At 35.4% G+C, this 16,704-nt stretch overlaps 1 long non-coding RNA gene across 1 annotated transcript; it reads left to right on the top strand.

Annotated features, from left to right (window-relative positions):
• Window positions 1-512: 512 nt before the first annotated feature.
• Window positions 513-4,775, top strand: LOC150104081 (uncharacterized). Its single transcript, XR_016548659.1, has 2 exons — window positions 513-612; window positions 4,615-4,775. It is a non-coding gene; the product is annotated as an uncharacterized LOC150104081 (long non-coding RNA).
• Window positions 4,776-16,704: the final 11,929 nt, after the last annotated feature.

The following is a 16,704-nucleotide window of genomic DNA, read 5'->3' as shown; positions in this document are numbered from 1 at the left end:
TTACCAAAATGATATACCAACGAAGCATTAATGTTAAAAATATTAACATTAATATTTTTTCATTATATTTATAGAAGTGTCAGCTTCTATTTATTTACTTATTTTTATTTTTATCTAAATGAAAATAAAACTCGGAATTACCAACATTAATAGGTGAAAACGTTTTGTTGATATATCAAAGGAAATTTAAAATCGACATCTGTTTTACTCCCACTATTTGAGTTATCCAGATACGGAAAACGAAAAACGCTTCCCCTAGTGACTTTTAACCGGTGCGGTAAACAAACTTTGTTTTTTTTTTATTCGTGGTGAGTCACGCTGTACGGTAATCTACGGTAATTGTTGTCAAGGACGCTTCTCTACAAAGCAGTAACTTCATTTGTAGCTTTAGTTATATCGTGTATGGTAGCTGCAAAGGAAAGTTTAATAATCAGATGCTAACTTATCATTTTGGATAATTGAACTTCAAAATGTTCACCTATTATGCTCTCTCTAGACAACTGTTCCAATCTTCTGCAATGATGTGTTTGTTTTGTGTTATTGGAATATTTCCAAATTGGTCATATTCATTTTCTAAAGATGCCTCATTAAACTCGGATATAAAAATATCAGGTAATAATTTTTTTCTGTATGAAATTTTTATAATTTGTATATAAATTACACTCTCAGGCAGCAGTGGAACGCTTTGTCTTTAAAAGATGGTGATCAGGCCAGTAATTTTTGACTCCAGCAGATATTACTCTTAAGTTATATCTGATATATATGTTATGTTTTTATCCACAAAAGAATTCTGCCAGTTAGTTATAGTTCCTTACATAATGCTTTATCAGAAGATTATACTAAATCAGTACTTGATTGTATATTAAATCAGTACTTGATTGTGTACTAAATCAATACTTGATTTTGTACTTTATTTATTTTTTTTTTTTAAGCAGGCAAATTGTTATTTTTATTACTCAGAAACTTCAGTTGATCCTTAGGCTTTATGTTGGGAGGCTAATCTAAATTGCACTACACTTATAATCACCTATTGTCTTTTCTTATATCATATGTATATATATCAAAAGTCTTTTCTCTAACACTAAAAAAAAAATGCAAAGTATTCCTCAACTGTAATTCACATCAAGTTTTATTATATTATTATTATTATCATTTAATTTTTTTTTTTTTTGATAATCTCACTCATAAAAATTATAAATCTTGAAAGTATTGTATCATGGAAGGATTGATTGGGAGCAGGACCAGACAAAATAAAAGTGCACTCCATTTGTAAACCAGTTTCAGTTAGAGTATATTTTCATTGTTTTATCTTTTATCCAACTCTTTTTCTGGGATGAAGAGAAATTTATTAACATTGCACTTAAACACATCTAGATCACAGTTTTCATTAGGCACATATAAACAAGAATGATTCTTACAAAGAATCAGAAGGTGAACCTTCAAAGCATATTGAAAGCATGTTGGCTGGTTGACACATCAGATTAAGAAATAATTTTCAAGCCATGCAGAATGGTTTGAACAGGCTAAAATATTATCAATATTAGTTAAGTAAAGCTATGCACCTTGGTCTGCTGAGGTATCCAATGACATATTATATTGGTGGGATTATGCTAGAAGAAACTGATCAGGCTAGGGATCTTGGGGTTTTGGTAGATAGGAAGTTGAAGTTAATGGGTTGTATAGCAAAGATTGCAAATACAACTCAGAAAATAATTTCAATGCTGAATTGAACATTGACATACAATGATAAGGAAGTTGTTTTGCCTTTTTTAAAGAAGGCAATTTTTTACAGAAGGAAGTTTTTTTCACCTTTTTCTGATAATCTCAGAGATTATGAGAATAGATTGAGAATACGTGGACTGCAGACACTGGTAAACAGAAGAAAGGGGTGATATGATAGAGACCTACAGACTACAGTTTTTGAGCTGAAGATGAATTAGTCATTCTCACAGGGAAGTGTAATTGTTTTTCCTATCAGAAACTCAAGTTTTTCATCCTGCAAAACAGGCAGATGGATTGGAAAATACATGCAGTTACTTGACATAATACACTAGCTTCATAGCATTGATTACTGTTTCATAGCACTAGTTACTTCATCCATAATTCCAACCATCCTAACTTAGTTTGTGTGAGAAAGCGATTTGAGGAATATGAAGAAGATCATCAGTTAATTGAATTGCCCTCTTTTGGAGAGTGTAAAGAAGCCTGAGGTAGAGTGTTTGTGTACTCCAATTGATCAAAGTATTCTACAGAGAAGCCAATTTGGAATCTGTAAATGATTAGGATACCAAGTTTTCTGGAGGCTGAGAAAGCTATACATGTGTTTGTGTTAGGAGAGGTTTGAAGTGTAAGCAAGTCCAGATAAGATCAGAGAAAATTGGGTATGTTCAGTATTAAAGGTAGGTGTAGTAAGATCTATCTTATATGAAATAAGACATTACTGTTTTATTACTCATGAAGTTCACAAGATTGATATTGTTAATCCTGTTAGCTCCTTGTGCAGTTGTGAGGATGGCATAATATTTGTTGGAAAAACCTGGAATTTTAATTCCATCTAGAGCTTGAGGAACTTTTATAAAGGGAGTCTTCCCCATTGGTTGTATAAGGGAATGAAAGTTAGACAGTCTCATGTGGAGGTGACATATTTTTTCCTCCCTGGTTCTTTTATTTCAAAGAACAGGAAAACCAGTTTGAAAAACATGCAATTAACAGATGTAATATACTGCAATATCCCTCCTCTTGTGGAGAGCAGTAAAGAGATCAAAACTGATTAAAAAAAATAAAAAGGTTAATGAGATAAATGAAATTGTTTCTGTTGGGAAGAAGTTACTTTGGAGAAATCCAGTTCTATATTTATTTTTAGCCGTAGATGGGGGCTCCATGTCAAAAAGAAAACTTGTGACATCGACATGATTAAACATATGGATGCTCGTATGGATGGTGAAACAGTCACTGAGAAAAGTTACAATTTTAGACTCAAATGATTTCTGAAATTTAGCAGAGAGTTCCGACTGTGTGATTTGTGCTATTTGCATTTAAACTTTCAAGTGCCTTCATAGCACAATTGGAAGAACAGTGAAATATTATGTCCTTCAGATGAAGGTGATTTAGTTGATCTTATATGTAGGTAGCTGGAATTTTTCTCCAAGAAACTCGGCATTTTTCATCTTGCATACGGTCAAATCAGCCGTGAAAACAAGCAATTTACAGACAAAACATACCTTTGTTGTTGTTGTTGTTGTTGTTGATGATGGTAGTTGTGCCAATCATGTAGTTGGAGAATTAAGTAGTAGTAGGGAAGACACTGAGATGTGTGTGTGTAGCAGAGTAGAGTGTCCTCTAATGATGAGTCCCTGGAATCTTTGGAGGGGTCACATAATAATAATAATAATAATAATAATGCAAACAGTTCGAGCTATGCTGTTGGAATGCAATTATGCTTTCCAACAGCACATCGACTGACATTGCCCTGATAATGGTCAGTCGATATGTGCCAAGATGCACATTTTGTTTAAAACGTTGTTTTGATTTGTTAATTATTGAAAAAGTAATTATAAAATAGACATGCTCTTATCTGTGACAGTACAGCGACAAAAATATAAAAGTAAAAACATACAAAATAAAAAAGATAATTAAAAAAGTTTCTCATACCCCTCTAAAGACTATTTATGCATCCCTGGAGCAATGCATACCACACTTTAGGAAACACTGCTCTAGAGCAAGGAAGGGATGTCACCCACATGCAACGTGCAGTGTAGATGACACCCCTAAAGGACAATGCAAACACTTGGATCTAGAACCTCCTCCTGTTCAAGGGTATAGCAGCATAGTGGTTCTGCAGTGATCACTAAATGATATTCCTGGCAAAACTGATAATAATGCATTAGGAGACTTCCAAATTCAGTCAGAAATAAAAAACTTGATCAAAGACTAGAGGCCACAGATATGTGAGTACTGAGAAAAATTAGGCTAGTGGACAGATGTCATCAGTGGCAGAATAATATTAAAAATGAAGACAATAGGAAGGGACCTTGGCATTGTTAGCATTCAAGAATGCGTGAGCAGGACTCTTGATGTCAGAAAAAAGACAGAGTAAGACCACGAAATTAATGGATTCATTCAGTCTGACGTGCCTTAGAAGACCGAAACGTTAGATATGACAGTATTGGAGTGAGGACAAGTAATAGGCTTGTTTGGAAGAAACTGCTGATAGAAGATTAATAATGTAAACTTAATCATGTAGTGCTGTTATAGTGGCTTGTACATTCTATTGAGGGTACATATCAGGAAATTGATGATGATGATGACACTGTGTTTAACTTTGTTTTGTATTTTTTGTTTTCTATTTTCTTATAATAGATTTTTTTATATCATATTTAAAATTTACCGCAAGATTTTCATTTATCCTGGAACACTTTAGATCCCAGTATCCAGTCCCTTATTGACATTACAGTTGTCAATCTAAAAACTCCTTTATGTTCACATTCAAAGACTTTGTTTATAAATGCAGAGGTAAAAAAGTTGCTAAAAATTTCAGTGTGCTTTATAATTTGTTGTTAAGTTGTGAAATTCTGCTGATTTCAAATGTTAAAAACACATATTGTTTATTTTCAGAATTGCTTCCTCCCCAAGAAGTAAAGGTTGATGATGAAACAGAGCACTCAGTTAGTCTTTCATGGAATCCACCATTACACTTGGATACTCAAATACCAAAGCTTGTTGCATATTCATTAGTGTTTATTCCCCTTGTGAATGGTGCAGGTATGATTAATTGACTTTTCTCTTCTTTTTAATTTTCAAAAAAATATTACATTAAACTTGTTTTTAGCAATACATCCCAAGCTTATTATCAAAACTTCCTTTTGGTCAGTTAACAGGAAATGCAAAAAAAAATGCTTAATGTAGCTCCCCAAGTTTTTAATTGTAGTGGGCTAAGCAACGCAAGGTGTAAGGGAGATTATGGGACGAAGGGATATTACAATTTATGCATACTAATGCCAGAAATATTCAGAATAAGAGTGAGGAGTTTTTTTGACATTGCTTAGCTGAACTTGGCCAAAACTTATAGGCATTAGTGAGACTTAGTTGACTGAGGATGATATAGGAACAGAATGCAAAAGATATAGTATCTTCAGAGAGGACAGAAGGAACAGGATGGGGTGCAGGGTTTTGCTAAATAACAGAAAAATTGAAACCAAAAAGAGTAGAAGCACATCAGTAGGACAGAGATGCAGAGTGCTGTTCATTTGAGGCTATCTGGTCTGGGATAGAGACCAACAGGAAAAATATATAATTAATTGCTGCTATAATTCAGGGCGGGAGGTATAAGGATGAATGTAGATGTCATGCATTCACAAGTTAGTATGGTAAGTGTGAGTTGAACAATTACTATGGGTAATTTCAACTATGGAAACATAGATTGGAGGAAGAATGGTTATGGGGGGGGAGAAAATGAAATTTATGCAGCTGCTAAGAGATAATTATCTGAGACAGCATGTAATGGAGGAGACATAAGGTTCAGAAGTGCTGGATCTGATCATAGCATCAGAAAACTTAACAGTAACCAATCTTGCTATGCTGCTCTGTGTGGGGGAAAGTGACCAATTAGTCTTGACCTGGGAGATTGTCAGACATGCAGAATTTTCTGTTAAGAAGGAATGTATGTGTAATTACAAAGCAGGTGATTATGACAAGCTGAGGAGTCAGCTTTCACCAGTGCCATGGCATAAGAAAGCAGCATCAGATTATATACCCAGAATGAGAAGGACAAATCAGATAGGAATTAGATGAATGAAAGTATCATTAAGCAGGAGTTGCACACAAAGAAAAAGTTGTGAAGAGAATATAAAAAAAAAAGTGATCAGCATGCCCATGAGCACAGGCAAGAAGGGCAACTTGTATTGTAAGGAAGAATTATGAAAGAAAGCTAGCTGATGAGGCCAAAAGAAATCGTAAAGAGTCCTGCTACTCATGCTACTCACTGATGAAGCCTCAAAAAAGGCTGAAACCGGTCTGGGTAGTGACCTCCCTCCATAATGTAATAACAGCATACATTTCCTAGGAAATGTGTTTTTACATTATGGAAAATACCTAAGAATAGCGATCTGAACTTCCCCCCACCTTTGCAACGAGTTGCGCGATATTGTACTACGTACTAGGATCACTTGCATTTGCTAACGCTAGTGCCGATACTTTATAGTTTACTATATTCAGCAAGAAACTCTCTGATTCCAATCTTTGAGTTTCTTATTCGGTTTTAAAACTATGTGGGATTTAATATCCGCTTAATTTAAGTAAAGAGTCCTTTTGCTATTGTGTCAAGTAAAAGGAGGAATGACTATGGAAGGACGACTTTAAAAAGTGCTAGTGGTGGTGAGGAGGTAACAGAAGCAAAGCAAATAGTTGAATTACTGAGTGATCATTTTTTAAGGCTGCACCATCTAAGTGATGAATATTGCAATGCTTGATTGACAGTGATTGATGGGAGAACATAGGTTGAAGAATTGGAGATACTTAGGATACTGCAGAACCTCAGGGTGAATATGGCCATGGGATAATATGGCATATCGGCCTGTGTGTTATGAGAGTGTGTGCAAAGGAATTATCAGCTCCTCTGACCAAGCTGCTTAATTTAAGCTTCAGTACTAGGAGGGTAACAATGGAGTGGAAAGAGGGCAACATAAAGGATACTCCAAGACAGAAATAGCAAATTATAGGCCAATCATTATCTCAGGAGTGGTGGGTAAAGTATTGAAGAAGTTGGTAAAAGACAGAATTCAGGACTGGATGAATAGGATTATGATACTTTGTACAAAGTTTTTCACTTGGTTATAAATTTAAATTAAGCTTACCACGAAATTCTTGTTTGATCCTTTATCCAAGTTTAAGCAAAAACTTTGTGTGTGGAGTATCTTCACAACTAGACTACTGGTATAATAGAAGCTAACGACTTAACTTTGATTGCCTTAGTATTCCATAATACTTTGCATTATGGGAAGGGCCACTACCTACACCAGTTTCAACCTTTATTGAGGTCTCATCACTACTAGTATATGAAATATATACTAGTAGTGATAATATATATAGAAATAGGAAATATATGACTGCTGCATTATGTCAGCTGATGAAACCCTACCAGATCGACATAATAGGGGTGACTGAAACAAAAAAGACAAAAACTGGAGAGATCTTTCTGAGCAATAAATACAATATGCTGTATTCAGGCAATGACAATCAAGGAAAAGAAGGAGTAGCCATAGTATTCAACACAAAATACGAGGCTAATCTCTTGAATGGCAGGCAGTCTCAAGTAGAGTGATGTGGGCAAATATCAGAATGGGGAATTGGACAATGAGACTTATTTGTGCCTATGGTCCCACAGAAGGTTCTACTAAGGTAGAAGTGGAGGAATTTTTTGAGGCTTTAGAGAAAGCAACTGACAGAATGAAAAAGAAAAAGTTGGTCCTTGTGGATCTAAATAGCAGAGTAGGAAATGATTGTCAGACATACAAAAATATTTTGGCAAAATTTGGAGAAAAGAGCAAAGCTAGTAATAATGGCAAATACCTGTTGGATTTCTGCTCAGGAAATGGACTGGTTATTACTAACACCATGTTCCAACATAAAAATGTGCACAAATTGACATGGAGAGAAGATGCTAGGAATAAGAAAGGTCTCATTGATTATGTTATTGTTGATAATGATGTTTTCTTCCTGGTGCAGGCACCAGAGTGTACAGAGGATTTGAAATTGGAAGTGATCACTATTTAGTCTTGAGCAGGATAAAATTGAATTTCATATTGAAAAGAATAACGTAAGAAAATTTTAAAGCGAATAAAAGTTGAGCAGCTCTCAGATGTGAACTGTAGACTAAAATACACAAAGATTATTGAAAAAAAAATGAAAGGGTTTGAGAACAGGAACCAAACCTTGGAGATTCAGTGGCAAGCCTTGTAGAAAACACTGATTGATTCAGCCAGAGAGGCATGCGGTGAGGTTGTCTGCAAGGATAGAAAAATCAGAACTCCATGGTGGACACAGGAAGTTAAAGAGGCAGTGAAGGAAAAGAAGAAAGCACATCAAAAGTTCCTAGCAAATAAGTCAACTTGTGCTCTTAGAGAATACAGAGACAAATGTAAGAAAGCTAAACAAAAGTCATGGGAGGACTTTGGCAATAACATAGAAAATAAATATCAAGAAGGTGGTAAGATATTCTGGAGGATGTTGAAGAAGCTTAATAATGGAGGAAAGAGTGCTGTAAAAGAAGTTAGAGATGATAAAGTGACATGAAAACGGAAGAAAAAGATATTCTTGAAGTATGGAGTAATTACTTCGAAAAATTGCTAAATTAAAAGAAACACGTATTAACCACAGTGAAAATTATTTAATTGTAAATATTTCATCCTAAGTATCTTAGGACATCATCAGTATAGCAGTTTAAACAATAATAGGAATAACATACAGTTAGGGTGCATGATTACAATAGAATCTCATTAAACGTGCATAAGGTGTTACAGAAGTTAAAAAAAATAAAAAATAATTATTTTACACAATTTCCCATACTTTAGGAATAGTAAGAATGTTGCTGCGGTTTAAATTTGGTCTGTGTAGTAGGGCTTCAGAACTTTCTTTATATAAACATTCATGTTTATATAAAGATCTATGTAAAAGTTTAGACTTTTCCCAATGGATCCTATGGCTTGGATTTTCAATTCTGTGTTGAGAGAGGCCAGATTTCTGCGGTTTAAAAAGACGAATGTGGTCTTGATGTTCCGAAATTTCAGACATACCTGAACAGGTAGGCCTGAACAGACCTACCTATCTGTTCTGTCCAAAGTAAGACAATTTTCATGAGTATGGAATCTCATAAATGCCAGGCAACATCAAAAGTGAGAGTTTGTCCTTAGGAGAATGTAACAAGTTGTAAATTTGGTTGATAGGTTTGTAAGTAGTGGCAAAATGTATTTCTTCATAATTTTAGAAAGACATTCGGAGATGCCTTTGACATAAGGTATGGGAATCCTATGGACTTCTTTTTGTCTGGTTTGATGTGTGGGAAAGTGACTGATGGGTTTTTGAGTTGTTTTAGGATTATATCCATTTAGGATGGCTGTATTTTTGATTACTTCTAATTCTTGGTTTAGAGATTCTTCAGAGGAGCAGAATTTGTGTGCTCTGGAAACTAGTGATTTAATAATGCCAGATTTCTGAGATCGATGATGAGGGGAAGAATTGTGAATGTAGCGACCTGAGAAGGTAGGCTTGCGAAAGACAGACATGGCGATGGAACCGTCTTCTTTTCTTTGAATGTGTAAATCCAAAAAGGAGATACCCTGTGGAGATTCTTTTTCTAACGTAAAGTTGATGCGATGATGAAGAAGGTTAATTTTATCTAGAAACAGTTGTAATTCATGTTCGGGATGATCCCAGACTGCAAATACGTCACCAACATATCTTAACCAAATTTTTTGGTTTGGGTTCAGAAGTGAATATTTTTTCCACAAGGTGCTCTAGAAACAAGTTTGCTAGGTTTGGTGATAAAGGAGATCCCATTGCTTTTCCTTCTTCTTGCTTGTAAATTTTACCTTTCCAGGTGAAGTAACCTGATGCAATAACAAACTTTAACAATTCAGCTATATCAGACGGAAATTTTTGAGTTAGTAATTCTATTGTTTCTTTATGAGGAATGTTCGTGAAGAGGGAGACAATGTCGAAGCTGATTAACAAGTCAGTTTTTGACAATTGAATGTCTTTCATTTTTGTGTGAAACTCTGTAGAATTTTTGATTGAAAAGACTGAGTGGCCTGTGTGAGGACGGAGAAGGTCAGATAAGAATCTTAATAACTTGTAAGTTGGACTGCTGATACAGTCTACGATGGGTCTGAGTGGAACATTAGTTTTGTAGCTTAGGTAAGCCGTAAATTCTAGGAGGTCTGGCATAGTATGTCTTTAGTTTTTTGATTGTTTCTTCATCTAAGGAGGAAGTTTCATTAAGTAGCTTATTTATTTATTTTTTGTTGATGTTTTGTAGGATCATAATCCAATTTGGCGTAAGTATTACGATCTCGACGAAGTAAATTCATTTTTCGGTCATATGAATTGGTATCAAGCTATTAAGGATATAATAGCTTTCAATTCTGATGGTGAGATATTTAATTCCGAAGGTTTGGCATTGTAGATCACTTTAGCTACCTCAAAAAATCACCAGTCACTTTCCCACACATCAAACCAGACAAGAAGTCCATAGGATTCCCATACCTTACGTCAAAGGCATCTCTGAACGTCTTTCTAAAATTATGAAGAAATACAATTTTGCCACTACTTACACACCTATCAACCAAATTTACAACTTGTTACCTTCTCCTAAGGACAAACTCTCACCTTTGATGTTGCCTGGTGTTTATGAGATTCCATGCTCATGCAAATTGTCTTACTTTGGACAGACAGGTAGGTCTGTTCAGAAACACATCTCGAAACATCAAGACCACATTCATCTTTTTAAACCGCAGAAATCTGGCCTCTCTCAACACGGAATTGAAAATCCAAGCCATAGGATCCATTGGGAAAAGTCTAAACTTTTACATAGATCTTTATATAAACATGAATGTTTATATAAAGAAAGTTCTGAAGCCCTACTACACAGATAAAATTTAAATCGCAACGACATTCTTACTATTCCTAAAGTATGGGAAATTGTCATAGAGAATTGTGTAAAATTATTATTATTAGTTTTTTTATTTTTTTTTTATTTTTTTATTTTTTACTTCTGTAACACCTTACGCACGTTTAATGAGATTCTATTGTAATCATGCGCCCTAACTGTATGTTATTCCTATTATTGTTTAAACTACTTAAGATACTTAGGATGAAATATTTACAATTAAATAATTTTCACTGTGGTTAGTACGTGTGTTTCTTTTAATTATGATCTCACCACAGGTTTCATTATTTAAAAAAAAATACTAAATGATAACACAGTGGTAAAAAAACACAACAGGCATACAGTGAGGAATACATATCCATTCTTGAAGTAGAAAAAGCCATCAAAGGCTTGAAATGTGGAAAGGCAGCAGGAGCAGATGATATTCGACCAGAAATGTTGAAGTATGGTGGTATAAAAGTCTTACATCAGAAGGCCTGGATAGAGGGGATGAATTGGAGTAGAGCTCTAATAGTACCCATATATAAAAAGGGAAATAAAACTGAATGTGAGAATTACAGAGGTATTTCCCTACTGAGTGTTCCTGACAAGACCTATGCAAGTATGCTTGAGAAACGGTTGAGAAGAATTGTGGAAGAAAAGCTTGGTGAAGAACAAGCTGGATTTAGGCCAAATAGAGGATGTCAGGATCAGATCTTCACTTTACGACAAATAGTTGAGAAAGCATGGGAATATAACAAAGATCTGTATTTAAGTTTTGTCGATTTGGAAAAGGCATATGACAAGGTGCCAAGAGAGAAGCTATTCAATATGCTACAGTTATATGGTGTCAATGGGGCATTATATTAAGCAATAGTTAGTCTTTATTTGAGTTGCAAGTCAGCAGTTAGAATTGAAGGAAGCACAGGAAGATAGTTTAATATTAAATCTGGTGTGAGACAAGGATGTACATTATCCCCACTGTTATTCATTATCGATATGGATCACATTATGAAGGAAAGTGGTATTAAACATGATATCAGAATTGGAGATGTTAATGTCAGCTCTTTGCTTTATGCGGACGATGTTATACTTCTAAAAAATCCGCTACAAGTTTGCAAGATTCCATGACTAAATTGAATAACTGTTGTAATAGATATGGAATGAAGGTCAGCAATAAAAAGACAAAGACAATGAAAATAGGTAGAATCGTTGAAAATGTCAACTGTGTTGTGAATGGAGAACCTGTGGAACAAGTAAAACATTTCACTACTTAGGCATGATTTTTAGTGAAGATGGTAAATTAAATATAGAAATAGACAACAGAATCAACAAAGCTGATATGGTAGGAAGTCAACTGAATAAATTCATATGGAATAAGAGAGAAATTAGTCGGAACACTAAATTAGCTGTATACAAGACACTGTTCAAACCAGTTTTAACTTATGGATGAGAGAGCTGGGTCAGAAGTAAAACACTTGACCAAAGACTAGAGACCACAGATATGAGAGTCCTGAGAAAGATTAGCAGCATGAACAGATGGCAACAATGGCAATATCATATTAAAAACAAGGATATTAGGAAAGAACTGGACATTATCAGCATCCAGGAATACGTTAGCAGAGCTAATCTCAGGTGGTATGGTCACTTAAACAGAATGGGTGAGGAAAGATTAGCAAAGCAAGTGTTCTCTGCCAGGTTGGCAGGAAAACGACCCAGAGGAAGACCAAGATATAGGTGGATTGATACGGTACAAAGTGCCTTAGACGATAGAAATATAAAATCTGATAATGTTGGAGTCTTGACAAGTAACAGACTGATTTGGAGTAAAATTGTAGATAGGAAGTTAGTAATGATGTAAATTTTTCATGTAGTACTATCATATCCTACACCCCTTGAGGGTACATGTCAGGAATTTGATGATGATGAAACCCTAGTAAAGGTCAAAACCGGTTTTGGGTAGTGGTTCCTACCATAATGCATAGCTTTATAGATGTCTGAAAGGATATGTGTGTGTGTGTTTTGTATTATGTGATACTAAGCCAATTAATGGTAAGTCACCTCTATATACAAGTAATCTGGTCATGAAGATACTTCATGTGCGAACTTTTGCTTGCATTGAGATAAAGGATTAAACAAGAATGTAATTTGTTTCAAGTTTCATTTAATTTATAATCAAGCGAAAAAATTTTCTATAGCTGTCTCTAATCCAGTTTTTTAATTATGAGGTGTTACACCTTTTCACTATTTGTATGTGGAAATATACGAGTTCTGCATTACTTCAATCTTGGTATCTTTTCTGGGTCTGACTCCCACTGATGGAAGCTTGCTTCCTGGCGAGTAGAGTCACTGCCGAGTTTCCTATCCTAGAGCAATGCAGATTAGGAGTGATGAGTTTAGTGATCCTTGATGGTTACACTGAAATTTAATGAGATCTTGTACATCACTCAGTTTTTGGAGAGGTAGACCCTGCTCTTTAACATTACCTCAATGAAGGTTAAAATCAGCCTTTGTTAAGACAGATAAAATGAAGTTATAAGTAACTTATGATTTAAAACCAGTTACTGAGATCTAGCACAATAGATCGGTGTGTATTTGTGTGTGCTTTCTCGACTGGTCTGAGTAGTAACCCTTTTCATAATGCATAGCATTATGCATGTCTGAGAGATGCATGCTTTGCATTATATAATACTAAGGCAATTGATGGTAAATCATTAACCTCTATATACAAGTAGCCTAGTCATGGAGATACTTCACCTCAAACTCTGTTTGCTTACACTTGCATAAAGGATTAAATAAGAATAATTTCTTAGCAAGCTTAATTTAATATGATAAAGGGCAACATGATTTTGTGAAGGGTAGGCCTTGTGTTAGTAATTTGTCCACTTTTTATAATAAAGTGACAATGGAGTTAGATAAGGGCAATGGGTACTCAGTGATACTGCTGGACTTTGCTAAGGCATTTGAAGTGATTCTACAGAACTCTATCAAAAAGTGGTTTATGGAGGAGTTGAGTCCAGGAAAAAGCATGTGACTAGTGGTATACCACAGGATTTAGTACTTGGTCCTCTGTTTATTTTGTACATCAGTGATATAAGAAATGGTTTGATGGGAAATATTCAGTCATTTGCTAATGATAAAACTTGAAAGAGCAACAGTAAATGAAGGTGATATAGAGATCCTGCAAGATGACATAAATAGACTAGCAGTATCTGCAAAGGTAAGTGACTGCCAGTTTAATGTGGCCAAGTGTAAGGTGATTCACTTTGAGAAGAGATCACAAGCAGTGTACTATATTGATGGAACTGAACTGCTGGAAACTAATAAGGCCAGGGACTAAGGGGTAGATTTTTATATAGGGAGTTGTAAGTTTATATTGCGAAGCTAGCCAAAACATCATCAGATTATGTAGTGTTGAAGGACTCAAATAATATGCAGAGATAGGGAAGTGAATAGTAAAACATGAGAAAAACCTTGATTCCATTCTCAATGGAATGAAAGAACAAGTAAAATATTTTAGCTACAATTTTTCACCACCCTCCAAGCAGAAAATATTTAGTTGATTTTAAGATTCTTTTGATGGTAATAGATCATAGGGAGTATGTAGTGCAGTTTCTGGTATGGTATGGTAGGAGATTTGATAATTGATAATTTATGCAGGAGCTGGGGAAGAAGAAGAATGATACACATATTATGGTTTAATGGAATGAAGGCAAAAAAATCTAGTCCTAATACCCTTGTACCAAAAAAAAAAAGTCTTCAGTGTCAATCCTATAAAGTCCACATTAGCCTTGTGGCTTTGCACTTCGCAACCATATGCCTGGGGAAGGAGTGTCCTAGGTTTGATTTCCGTCAACGACGTGAGGAGCTCAAGGATCTTCCTCAGCCATAGCCAAGTTAGCCGGTCTTGGGCACTGGCAGTAGGGTTTTTTTCTGCCAGTTTATCTGGCGTTTTTCATCCCACAAACAGGCAAACTGGCCTCGTGAACAAACGCCTGTACAGCCAAAAATATATCCCCCCAGCGGCAGAGTAGGTGACAGGTCGGTTGGGAGTGGTACTAACAAGTAGTCGCATCTAAGTAAGTAAGTAACACGTGGACCCTGTATAGGAAGCGGGAATAATGCACAGTGAAAGAAAGTGTCAATCCTATAAAATCTCTATAATAATTTATATGCTTCTATCATGTCTCCTGTTTTTTTGACTAGCAGCTAGTTTTTGAAGCCCAAGACTTTCAGTCTATTCCCACAGGAAACATTCCATGGGACTACCACAATCTTTTTCACTCGCCTCCAGATCCTCTCTACTACTTCATCCCTATGGATCTGGAGGCGAGTGAAAAAAGATTGTGGTAGGCTTTAATAGAGATTCACGGCCATGGCCATGAATCTCCACTGAACTTCCTAGAACATCTAAATAATCAACATCTGGACATAAAATTTATGGCTGAGTTTGAAGCTAATGGTGCTTTTCCTTTTTTGGACATCAGACTGACCTGTTCCTCAGAGAAATTAAAAATCTCGATTTACATAAAAGCTACTCACACCAACAGATATCTACACGGTCAATCCCATCATTATCCTCCTCAAAAGTTTGGAATCATTTCTACACTAGGACATCGTGCTCGCTCTCTTCTTGATGAGATAGAACTTAATAAAGAACTCAATTTTCTCAGGTCTACTTTTCAGTTAAATGGTTATTCACAAAAAACAATTGAAAAATTCCTATTAAATCCTCCCGCTCGTCATAACGAAGAGACCAATAGTGTGAAAGGTAATATTTCTATACCATACATAAGCTCTGTCTCACCCAAATTGGCCAAGGTTCTTAGGAAATACAACATAAGAACTTTATTTATTCCTCTTCCAAAAAATCCTTAGTGAGCCGTCCGAAACCTAGACATCACAACTTTAAATATCCCGGTGTTTACCAGATTTGGTGCTACTGTGATATACCTTACTTAGACCAAACCGAGAAATCGATCGAGTTACACATTGATGAACATAAGAGAGACGTCAGTTACAGGAGAACGCGGGCCAGTGCTTTGTCTAGTCATGTTCTGTTCTCGGCCAATTCTAATGAAGAAAACTTTAGCCGTACAGTCCTATGGGACAAGTCTAATATTTTCCATTGCCATGATGAATTAGAAAGGAAGATAATAGAATCAAAAGAAATCATTCTCAACCCCCCTACATCTCAACAACAACAACCTGAGTTACAACCTTTCAGACTGTCATTGTGCTACGATCAAATGCGGCATTTGCGAGATGCTATACGTATGCATATGCTCAACAATGAAGCCAACAAGAGAACAGTTTTGAATGCTCAGACTTCAACGTTGAAATATATACACTAACTTTCTGTGATGTTTACAGTTATTTCCTCTATGTTTTACTGGTTATTTATTTTTTAATGTGCACCTGAAGAAGGCTGATACAAGCTGAAACTAGTTGTACTAATAAACTTTGTTTTCATTTTTCTCGGTTTCTAGTCATTTAATTTTTTTAAAAAAATATATATATGTGTTAAAATTTGTTAAAAAAATTATCATTAGGACTGGAAAAGTACTTGAGACTGTGCCTCTCTCTGTCATTTATGCATAGCTGACACATTGTCATACATGGTTGTCTTTGTTTTGTTACTTATGCTTGTGTAATTTAAATTGTCAACACAATGTCCTTAAACTTGGGTGAAAATTATATAAAATAAAACACATCGCATATAAGTCTTCCATGGTTTATTATTGTGTTAATTATGGCTATTTGCATTCTGTTCTTCATGATATGTTATTGATGTGATGGATTTATGCCAGGAGAAGCTGGGGGGGGGTAAATGTCAGTCCAAGGTGGGAGGTCTGATCTAGTCTGGTGATAAGTGAGAGTAAAGATTGGTGAACTGAGATTGCTTTTGTGAGAGAAAAGGCATGGCTGATTTTGGTGGCATCAAAGATGACAGGTTATCCTTGTCTCATTGAAGGATGGTATGGAGAATCAGTGTTTAAGGCACTTGTTGCAGTTCATGGAAATTTTTTCACTTGGCTATGCTACCAATTATATATTTGGTTTAA

This window comes from Typopeltis vanoorti, chromosome 8 (genome assembly GCF_054136105.1).
Source record: "Typopeltis vanoorti isolate ZY-2024b chromosome 8, IOZ_Tvanoo_1.0, whole genome shotgun sequence".
NCBI classification, from domain to species: domain Eukaryota; kingdom Metazoa; phylum Arthropoda; class Arachnida; order Uropygi; family Thelyphonidae; genus Typopeltis; species Typopeltis vanoorti.
Note: the sequence above shows the minus strand (reverse complement) of the source record. Positions and strands in the feature narration are given on the sequence as shown.